At 46.5% G+C, this 9,428-nt stretch overlaps 1 non-coding gene across 1 annotated transcript; it reads left to right on the top strand.

Moving 5' to 3' along the window:
- The first annotated feature begins 3,670 nt into the window (after positions 1 to 3,670).
- On the top strand, positions 3,671 to 3,744 carry trnan-guu (transfer RNA asparagine (anticodon GUU)). Its single transcript has one exon. It is a non-coding gene; the product is annotated as a tRNA-Asn (tRNA).
- Positions 3,745 to 9,428: the final 5,684 nt, after the last annotated feature.

The raw sequence follows: 9,428 nt of genomic DNA, 5'->3' as shown, positions 1-9,428 counted from the left end.
ACCATTGATTGTGTGTGTGTCTATTCTTGATAGGAGGAGCACTTGAGACCGAAGTTCCAGTTTGATATATGCATCAATAGAATCAATTTTCACCAGTTCCTTTAAACCCAATAACATAATTTATTTTGATTGGACTGGATGGAGGAACATGATCCATGTAAAAAATTGTTATCGTTTTACTTGTGCTGAATGTTCATAAAAGTATTGGAGTGGGAACTCACTGGATAACAGCAAAGCTTGCAATGTTTGCGGAATATATTCGTGAAGCCAAAATGCACAATGACAACCCGGAACTGTGCGGCACCGAATCCTCGGGGAAAAACATTAAAAGGCTTCGCCCGGAGATGGGTTTGGATTACCCACCTTTCAGTTACCAGCCGAATGCGCTAAACCATTGCACCACAGATACACACTGCAAGACATGCAAAACCAGGGTGTCAGTCAGTTAAAGCTTCAGATTGCTCTGACCGGGATGGAACTTATCCACTCTCAGTTGTACTTTTCCCAAATAAAGTGTGGGACATTCATTGTGGATGTGTGGAAGCAGTCTGGTCCCGCACACTGCAGACACTTCCATGTCACCACCAACCAGCTCTCCCACAACCGGTGTGATCTACCTTCCAGCCTTCCGGTGCCTTGTCTGTGACGAAGTATGTTTCAAATGTTTTGGAATAGTTGGTTCCATCATGTAATGGTGAGCCCTCTTGATTTTAAATCTAGTGATTTGAGTTCAAATTTCAGTGAAACCTAAATTCTTGTTGTCCCAGCTGCTGAAAATTTGGGACAAACAAGTGAAAGACACCTGGTGCTGGTGGGCAGTTTTGTTGCCTTTTTCATTGATGCTTGATCTACAAGTCTAGTTGTCAAATTGTGTGCTCAACCGTCAGTTATCTGCTACAAATCAGCGGAGGACAAATCACTTTGTTGTCGAATGCTGTCTTTGCCTGCACAATGTGTGCTGAGATTATCTGTGCAATATGCATTCCGCAGGATGAATAAAAGCAATGCTTTTTGAAATGCAGGCACTGCATGTTTTGCACTCGACAAAACGTTGCATTTTCTTTTCATTCATTTTACATTAATGCATTGCAATGCCAACGCACTTTTTACGTGGCAAGATCGATAATTAGCAGAGCAGAATGAAGAGATCACAAAGTTTCTGTTTAAAGAATGGACTCAGTCGAGAATATTTTGTGGATTTTATTTTTCTGAGGCTATTTTCCCTGTGCTGGGAACACCCTGCGCAGATATGTGAAAAAGCTGGTTTTGTTAAAACTCCAGAGACCGCATGGCAGTTAGCTGGGACAAAAGACCTGTCAGTCATCCATTGACAAAAGAGCTGTCGGCCAGGAAGGGGGGCCACTGACAAAGCCACTCTAATTTGTAAAAGCACTTCTCACTTCCATCTCAGAAGGAGACACAGAACAATGAACCCACCAGCCTGGCCAGCCAAGGAGGAGCTGGGTCTTTCCCAACTCAAAGGCTCAGAGAGATGCCCAGACTAAGAGCCATCAGCCCAATGCATGGGTGGGATGGCCCATCACTGACTAAGTACCCGTGCTTAGAAACAAAGGGGTTTTAAAGATTGGCGGGAAAGATAGGGGTAGCAAGACTCCCAGAAAGACAGGGTCCTTTCCACTTTATTTTTAGCTTGGAGCTTGGTGTGAAGCTTGGAGCTTGCAGCTTGCAGCTTGTGTCTAGAGAGAGCCCCCTCTCCCTCTCGCTCTCGCTCCACCGATCGATGTACCAGAGGAAGGGGCCGCAGTACTGCAGAAGAAGCCACCGAGACTGAAGACCAGGCAGTGACTTCCCACAGCTGAGCTGAGCAAGGAAACGGGCTGCGTGTGGTGGTGAACATGGTCGCGAGTGTCCCAAGCCAGTCACCAGATATCCCAGGCCAGCTGGGTAAGGGCTCAGGGTTTTCTCAGAAGTGAAGCTTTTCAGGGCTATTCTGGGGAGGGTAATTCATTGGTAGGAGTGGGGTTAGAATCCACCAGGGAATTACTGCGTGTTACTAGGTTCATTTCTGTACTGTATGTATGTTGTTTGTAACCGGGATTTTATTCTCCACAGAGACATTTCGTTTAGCAGTGCATGTTTTAGACAGTGTATGTTAGACCAAATAAATATACTACGATTTATCACTGAAGCATCCCTTTCCATGACTGATTTAATTTACACTCTGAATAATAATTCCCGGATCTAGAACTTTCGTAAGGTGGGGGCGATTCAAACCGTCCGTCTGGCAATTAGGCGAGGATCACAAACACTGACAATATTTACGAAAGGATATACTTGCTTTGGAGGCAGTTCAGAGAAGGTTCACTGGGTTGACTCTGGAGATGAGCGGTCGACTTATGAGAAAAGGTTGAGTAGGTTGGGCCTCTACTCATTGGAATTCAGAAGAATGAGAGGTGATCTTATCGAAACGTATAAGGTAATGAGGGAGCTTGATAAGGTGGATGCAGAGAGGATGGTTCCACTGATAGGGGAGACTAGAACTAGGGGGCATAATCTCAGAATAAGGGGCCGCCCATTTAAATCTGTGATGAGGAGGAATTTCTTCTCTCAGAGGATTGTAAATCTGTCAAACTCACTGCCTCAGAGAGCTGAGAAAGCCATGACATTAAATAAATTTAAGACAGAGATAGCTTCTTCACTGATAAGGGAATAAGGCTTATGGGGAACGGGCAGGGATGTGGACTTGAGTCCATGATCGGATCAGCCATGATCATATTAAATGGCGGAGCAGGCTCGAGGGGCCATATGGCCTACTCCTGCTCCTAGTTCTTAAGTTCTTATGTTCTGAATAGCGACACACAAAAAAATGCTTTGATCATGGTTACACCTTATCTTCACGTTTGTCAAACAGTTGGCTCGTTGGTCTCGGGCTGTGATTTCCCTTTGGAGTTGTTCATTGAAATTTACGAGGGGTCCCAGAGGAGCCCTGATATTGCTCGCATATTTTGAAATTGCATCGAACTTTTGCAAAGAAGGACTTGCATATCTGCAGCGCCTTTCAGGAACTCATGACGCCCCAAAGCGCTTTACAGCCATTGAGTTATGTTTGAAGTGTTGTAGTTTGGGGAAAGATGTGCCCAGATCACCAAACATGAACCTCAACTCTTTGCAAAGAGTTTGGTGCAAATAATCAGGCGTCTCAGGGACTTGGACTTTCTTTGAATAAGTTCTGCTTGTACCTGCATTCAAGCTTGAAACAGCAACTGGGCTTCCATCTCACGGGAGGTTTGGGGTTGATGTGCGTTGCTTTCAATCTTTGAAATTTCACCAAGCAAAGAAATGGTGAATCCAACTGTCCCTGTAAGCATTTAGTTCCCGTTTAATCACAGGAATATCCGCAGTCAGGAGCTGAAAAGGAATTCAAACCTAATACCGGCTTCGGGACAATCAGAATACTTCGTCACAGACAAGGCACCGGAAGGCTGGAAGGTAGATCACACCGGTTGTGGGAGAGCTGGTTGGCGGTGACATGGAAGTGTCTGCAGTGTGCGGGACCAGACTGCTTCCACACATCCACAATGAATGTCCCTCCATTTATTTGGGAAAAGTACAACTTAGAGTGGACAAGTTCCATCCCGGTCGGAGCAATCTGAAGCTTGAACTGACTGACACCCTGGTTTTGGATGTCTTGCACCTTATACTTCCATCAGTCTCTGTGGCGCAATGGGTTAGCGCGTTTGGCTGTTAACCGAAAGGTTGGTGGTTCGAGCCCACCCAGGGACGAAGAGTTTAACTGTTTTTCCCCGAGGATTCGGTGCCGCACAGTCCCAGGTTGTCATTGTGCGTTTTGGCTGCACGAATCTATTCCGCAAATGTTGCCAGCAGTGCTGTTATCCAATTAGTTCCCACTCCAATATTTTATGAGCATTCAGTTCAAGTAAAACGATAACAATTTTTTACATGGATCATGTTCCATCCAGCCCATTAGAAATAAATTATGTTATTGGGTTTAAAGAAACTGGTGGAAATTGATTCTATTGGTACATATATAGAACTGGAACTTCGGTCTCAAGTGCTCCTCCTATCAAGTATAGACACACACACAATCAATGGTTTTACAACTGAGTCATAAACACTTACAATTTTAAACCATTCTCATACAGCGTGTAAATGAGATAGGGATAAAACTTCATCACATGTAAAGAGAAAATGAATGATTGAGGATACCACTGTTCCTCAGTAATTATATTATTATTTATTTCATTCTGAAGAAGGTTATCGGCTAATTAACGGTGATTAAAAGAATTCTTACTTTTGCACGTTGGCTGCATGTCGTCAATTTTATAAGGTTTTGAATTTAAAAATGGGTTACAATGCTGGTTGAATACATGACCCCAAAGTCTTTTTGGGATCACAGGTTGAGTCTCTCTGGTGGTTTACGCTCTCTTGTAGAGCGCCTGAGTTGGGGCTCCGGTTGTTGGGCGCTGGCCTGAGTGTCTGCTGTTTGCGGTGCCTCAGGCCTGTCCGGGCTGCCCACAGTGACTGGGCTCTCCTCCCTTTGGTTCCGGTGTTCGGTCACCTGTGCTGGAGTGAACTCTGTATCGTGTTCTTCCTCTGCTTCTTCTATGGGGTTGCTGAACCTCCTTTTTGTTTGATCCCCATGTTTGCGGCAGATTTGTCCATTGGTTAGTTTAACTACCAGAATCCTATTGCCCTCTTTGGCAATCACAGTGCCTGTGAGCCATTTAGGCCCTGCAGTGTAGTTATGGACAACAACAGGGTCGTTTACACCAATATATCGTGCCCCCGCATTCCTGTCATGGTAGTTATATTGTGATTGGCGCCTGCTCTCAACAATTTCTTTCATGGTGTGGTGTATAAGGGATAACGGGATTTGAGCATCCTTATCATTAGCAGCCCTGCGGGTGGAACCCCTGTGAGCGAGTGTAGTCGGGATCTATTGGCCAACAGGAGGCGTGATAAGTGGCTTTGTAGGGAACCCCCTTGGATTCTGAGCATCCCCTGTTTGATTATCTGCACTTTTCGTTCTGCCTGGCCGTTTGAGGCTGGCTTGAACGGTGCCTTTCTGACATGGTTAATTCCATTGCCTGCCATGAAGTCCTGGAATTCAGTGCTTGTGAAGCACAGGCCATTGTCGCTGACCAAGATGTCCGGTAGACCGTGGGCGGCGAACATTGCCCGTAGACTTTCTACCGTGGCAGAGGATGTGCTTGAATTTAAAATGTCACACTCGATCCATTTGGAGTGAGCGTCTACTACAACCAAAAACATTTTTCCGATGAAAGGACCTGTGTAGTCATCATGGATGCGTGACCAAGGCTTGGCGGGCCATGGCCAGGGGCTAAGGGGGGCTTCCCTGGGCGCATTGCACAGCTGGGCACACGTGTTGTACCTGCGAACACAAACTTCCAGATCTGCATCTATCCCTGGCCACCAAACGTGTGACCTGGCAATTGCCTTCATCATGACAATGCCCGGATACTCATTGTGGAGTTCTCTGATGAACACCTCTCTGCCCATCTGGGGCATGACTACGCGGTTTCCCCACAGTAGGCAATCGGCCTGAATCGAGAGTTCATCCCTGCCCCTGTGAAATGGTTTAAATTCCTCAGGGCATGCCCTGTACGTGGCTGCCCAGTCCCCATTCAGGACACATTTCTTGACTAGAGACAATAGCGGGTCTCTATTTGTCCAGACTTTAGTCTGACGGGCTGTCACGGGTGAGCCTTCGCTTGCGAAAGCTTCAACAGCCATGACCATCTCAGCGGCATGCTCGGTAGCCCCCTCAGTGGTGGCTGGTGGGAGCCTGCTGAATGCATCGGCGCAGTTTTCGGTGCCCGGTCTGTGCCGAATTGTGTAGTCATAGGTGGCTAACGTGAGTGCCCACCTCTGTATGCGGACCGATGCGTCTGCATTTATGGCCTTGTTGTCGGCCAAAAGGGACGTGAGGGGTTTGTGATCTGTGTCCAGCTCAAATTTCCTGCCAAACAGGTACTGGTGCATTTTCTTTACCGAATATACACATGCGAGCGCCTCCTTTTCTATCATCCCGTAGCCCCTTTCTGCCTGGGACAGACTTCTGGAGGCATAAGCTACCGGCTGTAACTGACCCTTGGCATTGACATGCTGCAACACACACCCGACACCATAGGACGACGCATCGCACGTTAACACAAGTTTCTTACATGGGTCATATCGCGTTAACAGATTGTTGGAACATAACAAATTGTGTGCTCTATTAAAAGCCCTTTCCTGGCTGTCCCCCCAGACCCATTCGCGACTTTTGCTTAGGAACACGTGTAGCGGCTCTAGCAGCGTGCTCAATTTGGGAAGAAAGTTACCAAATAGTTCGGGAGCCCCAGGAACAAACGCAACTCCGTCGTGTTACGGGGTCTGGGTGCTCTCTGGATCGCTTCCGGCTTGGACGCAGTCGGGCTCATCCCGTCTACTCCTACCCTCATCCCCAGGAATTCTACCTCTGGAGCTAGGAAGATGCACTTCGCCTTTTTCAGTCGCAGCCCTACCTGGTCCAGTCTGCGTAGCACCTCCTCCAGGTTGTGGAGGTGTTCTTCAGTATCGTAACCCGTGATGAGGATGTCGTCCTGAAAAACCATCGTCCCTGGAATCGACTTGAGGAGGCTTTCCATATTTCGTTGGAAGGTCGCGGCGGCCGAGCGAATCCCGAACGGACATCTGTTGTACTCAAACAACCCCTTGTGTGTCGTGATGGTGGTCAGTTTCTTCAACTCTCTCGCCAGCTCCTGGGTCATGTAAGCTGAGGTCACGTCCAATTTTGAAAAAAGTTTGCCACCGGATAGCATCGCAAAGAGATCCTCCGCTCTCGGTAGCGGGTACTGGTCTTGGAGTGACACCCGATTGATGGTGGCCTTGTAATCACCATATATCCTGACCGACCCATCCACCTTGAACACCGGTACAATCGGGCTCGCCCAGTCACTGAATTCGACTGGCAAAATGATACCTTCCCTCAGCAGGCGGTTCAATTCACCTTCTATCTTTTCCCACATCACGTACGGCACCGCTCTGGCCTTGTGGTGTCCTGGCCTGTCCGGGTTTATGTGAATCACTACTTTGGCCCCCATGAAAGTGCCAATGCCGGGTTGAAATAATGAGTCAAATTTGTGCAGGATCTGTGGGCATGAAACTCGCTCCACAGAGGAAATAGCATTAACATTGCCCCATTTCCAGTTCATGACAGCAAGCCAACTCCTCCCCAGTAGTGCGGGACCGTCCCCCGGGACAACTCAGAGTGGCAACCTGTTCTCCGAATCTTTGTGGGTCACGATTATCGTGGCGCTGCCAAGCACCGGAATGATCTCCTTGGTGTATGTCCGTACATGTGCGTCAATCGGTGATAATTTTGGCCCTACTGGCCTTGGACGCCCACAACTTTTCAAACTATTTGATACCCATCAGGGACTGGCTAGCCCCCGTGTCGAGCTCCATTGATACTGGGATGCCACTGAGGAGCACTTTCATCATTATCGGTGGCGTCCTGGTGTATGAACTGTATACATGCTCCACATGAACTCACTGAACTTCAGCTTCCAGCGATTTCCCCCAGCGTTTATTTCTGCAATTTCTGTAGGTATTTTGTTCATCTCTGCAAACTCCGGCTGAGTTTGTGCCTCCATGCCTCCAACATGAGCTGTTGTTGGAAACAAAAGATCCCTTGCTCATCAATCGTCCCTGACTACCCCTGTGACTGTCCTTGAGTGTGCCATTAACAGGTGTTGATGGCCCCATTACTGGCCACATTGTCCCTTGCAATGGTGTGAATCACCGTTCTGCTTGCCATTATCTCTGTCGAACTCCCCCTCTGGGTTCGACTACATGTTGGGGCATGCCCGATTGCCCTTGTCTGCCTGGAGAACTGTGTGCTGCTTCAACAATGTTGATTCTCTGTCCCAACCATTCCTTAACACAGTATCTCTCGTCTATTCTGCTAGCGGCCATGCTCACGTGGTTTAAATCCCAGTTTCTCGTCGCCATTGATACATCCTTACTATACAGTAGAAATGCACACGAGGCCCATGCTTGAGAGAAGGTCAGTCTGTGGCCTGTCCTTTATTCCTTAGCACTCAAGTGATGAAAGTGGGTGGAGCTTCCCCTTTTATACCTGAAGGTCCAGGTTAGAAGTGTCTCCCACAAGTTCACCACCTAGTGGTCATTGTTCTCACAGTGTACAACTGAGGTCAGATTATATATGGGTTACAATGTTGGTTGAATACATGACAATAAGCACTTAAAATTTTAAACCATTCTCCTAAAATACAGTGTGTAAACGAGATAGAGATAAAAGTTCATCACATGTAAAGAGAAAATTAATGATTGAAGCTAGTAAAAGATCCTCTCGGAATAAGTGATCACAGTATGGTTGAATTTGTAATACAGATTGAGGGTGAGGAAGTAGTGTCTCAAACGAGCGTACTATGCTGAAACAAAGGGGACTACAGTGGGATGAGGGCAGAGTTGGCTAAAGTAGACTGGAAACACAGACTAAACGGTGGCACAATTGAGGAACAGTGGAGGACTTTTAAGGGGCTCTTTCATAGTGCTCAACAAAAATATATTCCAGTGAAAAAGAAGGGCAGTAAGAGAAGGGATAACCAGCCGTGGATAACCAAGGAAATAAAGGAGAGTATCAAATTAAAAACCAATGCGTATAAGGTGACCAAGGTTAGTGGGAAAATAGAAGATTGGGAAAATTTTAAACGACAGCAAAGAATGACTAAGAAAGCAATAAAGAAAGGAAAGATAGATTACGAAGGTAAACTTGTGCAAAGCATAAAAACGGATAGTTAAAGCTTTTACCGATATATAAAACGGAAAAGAGTGACTAAAGTAAATGTTGGTCCCTTAGAAGATGAGAAGGGAGATTTAAAAATGCGAACTGTGGAAATGGCTGAGACCTTAAACAATTATTTTGCTTCGGTCTTCACAATGGAAGACACAGAAACCATGGCAGAAATTGCTGGTCACAGGAATGTGGGAAGAGAGGACCTTGAAACAATCACTATCACTAGGGGGGTAGTGCTGGACAGGCTAATGCGACTCAAGGTAGACAAGTCCCCTGGTCCTGATGAAATGCCAGGGTATTAAAAGAGATGGCGGAAGTTATAGCAGATCCATTCGTTATAATCTACCAAAATTATCTGGACTCTGGGGAAGTACCAGCGGATTGGAAAGCAGCTAATGTAATGCCTCTGTTTAAAAAAGGGGGCAGACAAAAGGCAGGTAACGATAGGCTGGTTAGTTTAACATCTGTAGTAGGGAAAATGCTTGAAACTATCATGAAGGAAGAAATAGCGGGACATCAAGATAGGAATAGTGCAATCAAGCAGACGCAGCATGGATTCATGAAGGGGAAATCATGTTTAACTAATTTACTGGAATTCTTTGAGGATATAACGAGCATGTTGGAT

The sequence above is a fragment of the Pristiophorus japonicus genome, unplaced genomic scaffold, assembly GCF_044704955.1.
Source record: "Pristiophorus japonicus isolate sPriJap1 unplaced genomic scaffold, sPriJap1.hap1 HAP1_SCAFFOLD_472, whole genome shotgun sequence".
Lineage (NCBI taxonomy): Eukaryota > Metazoa > Chordata > Chondrichthyes > Pristiophoridae > Pristiophorus > Pristiophorus japonicus.
Note: the sequence above shows the minus strand (reverse complement) of the source record. Positions and strands in the feature narration are given on the sequence as shown.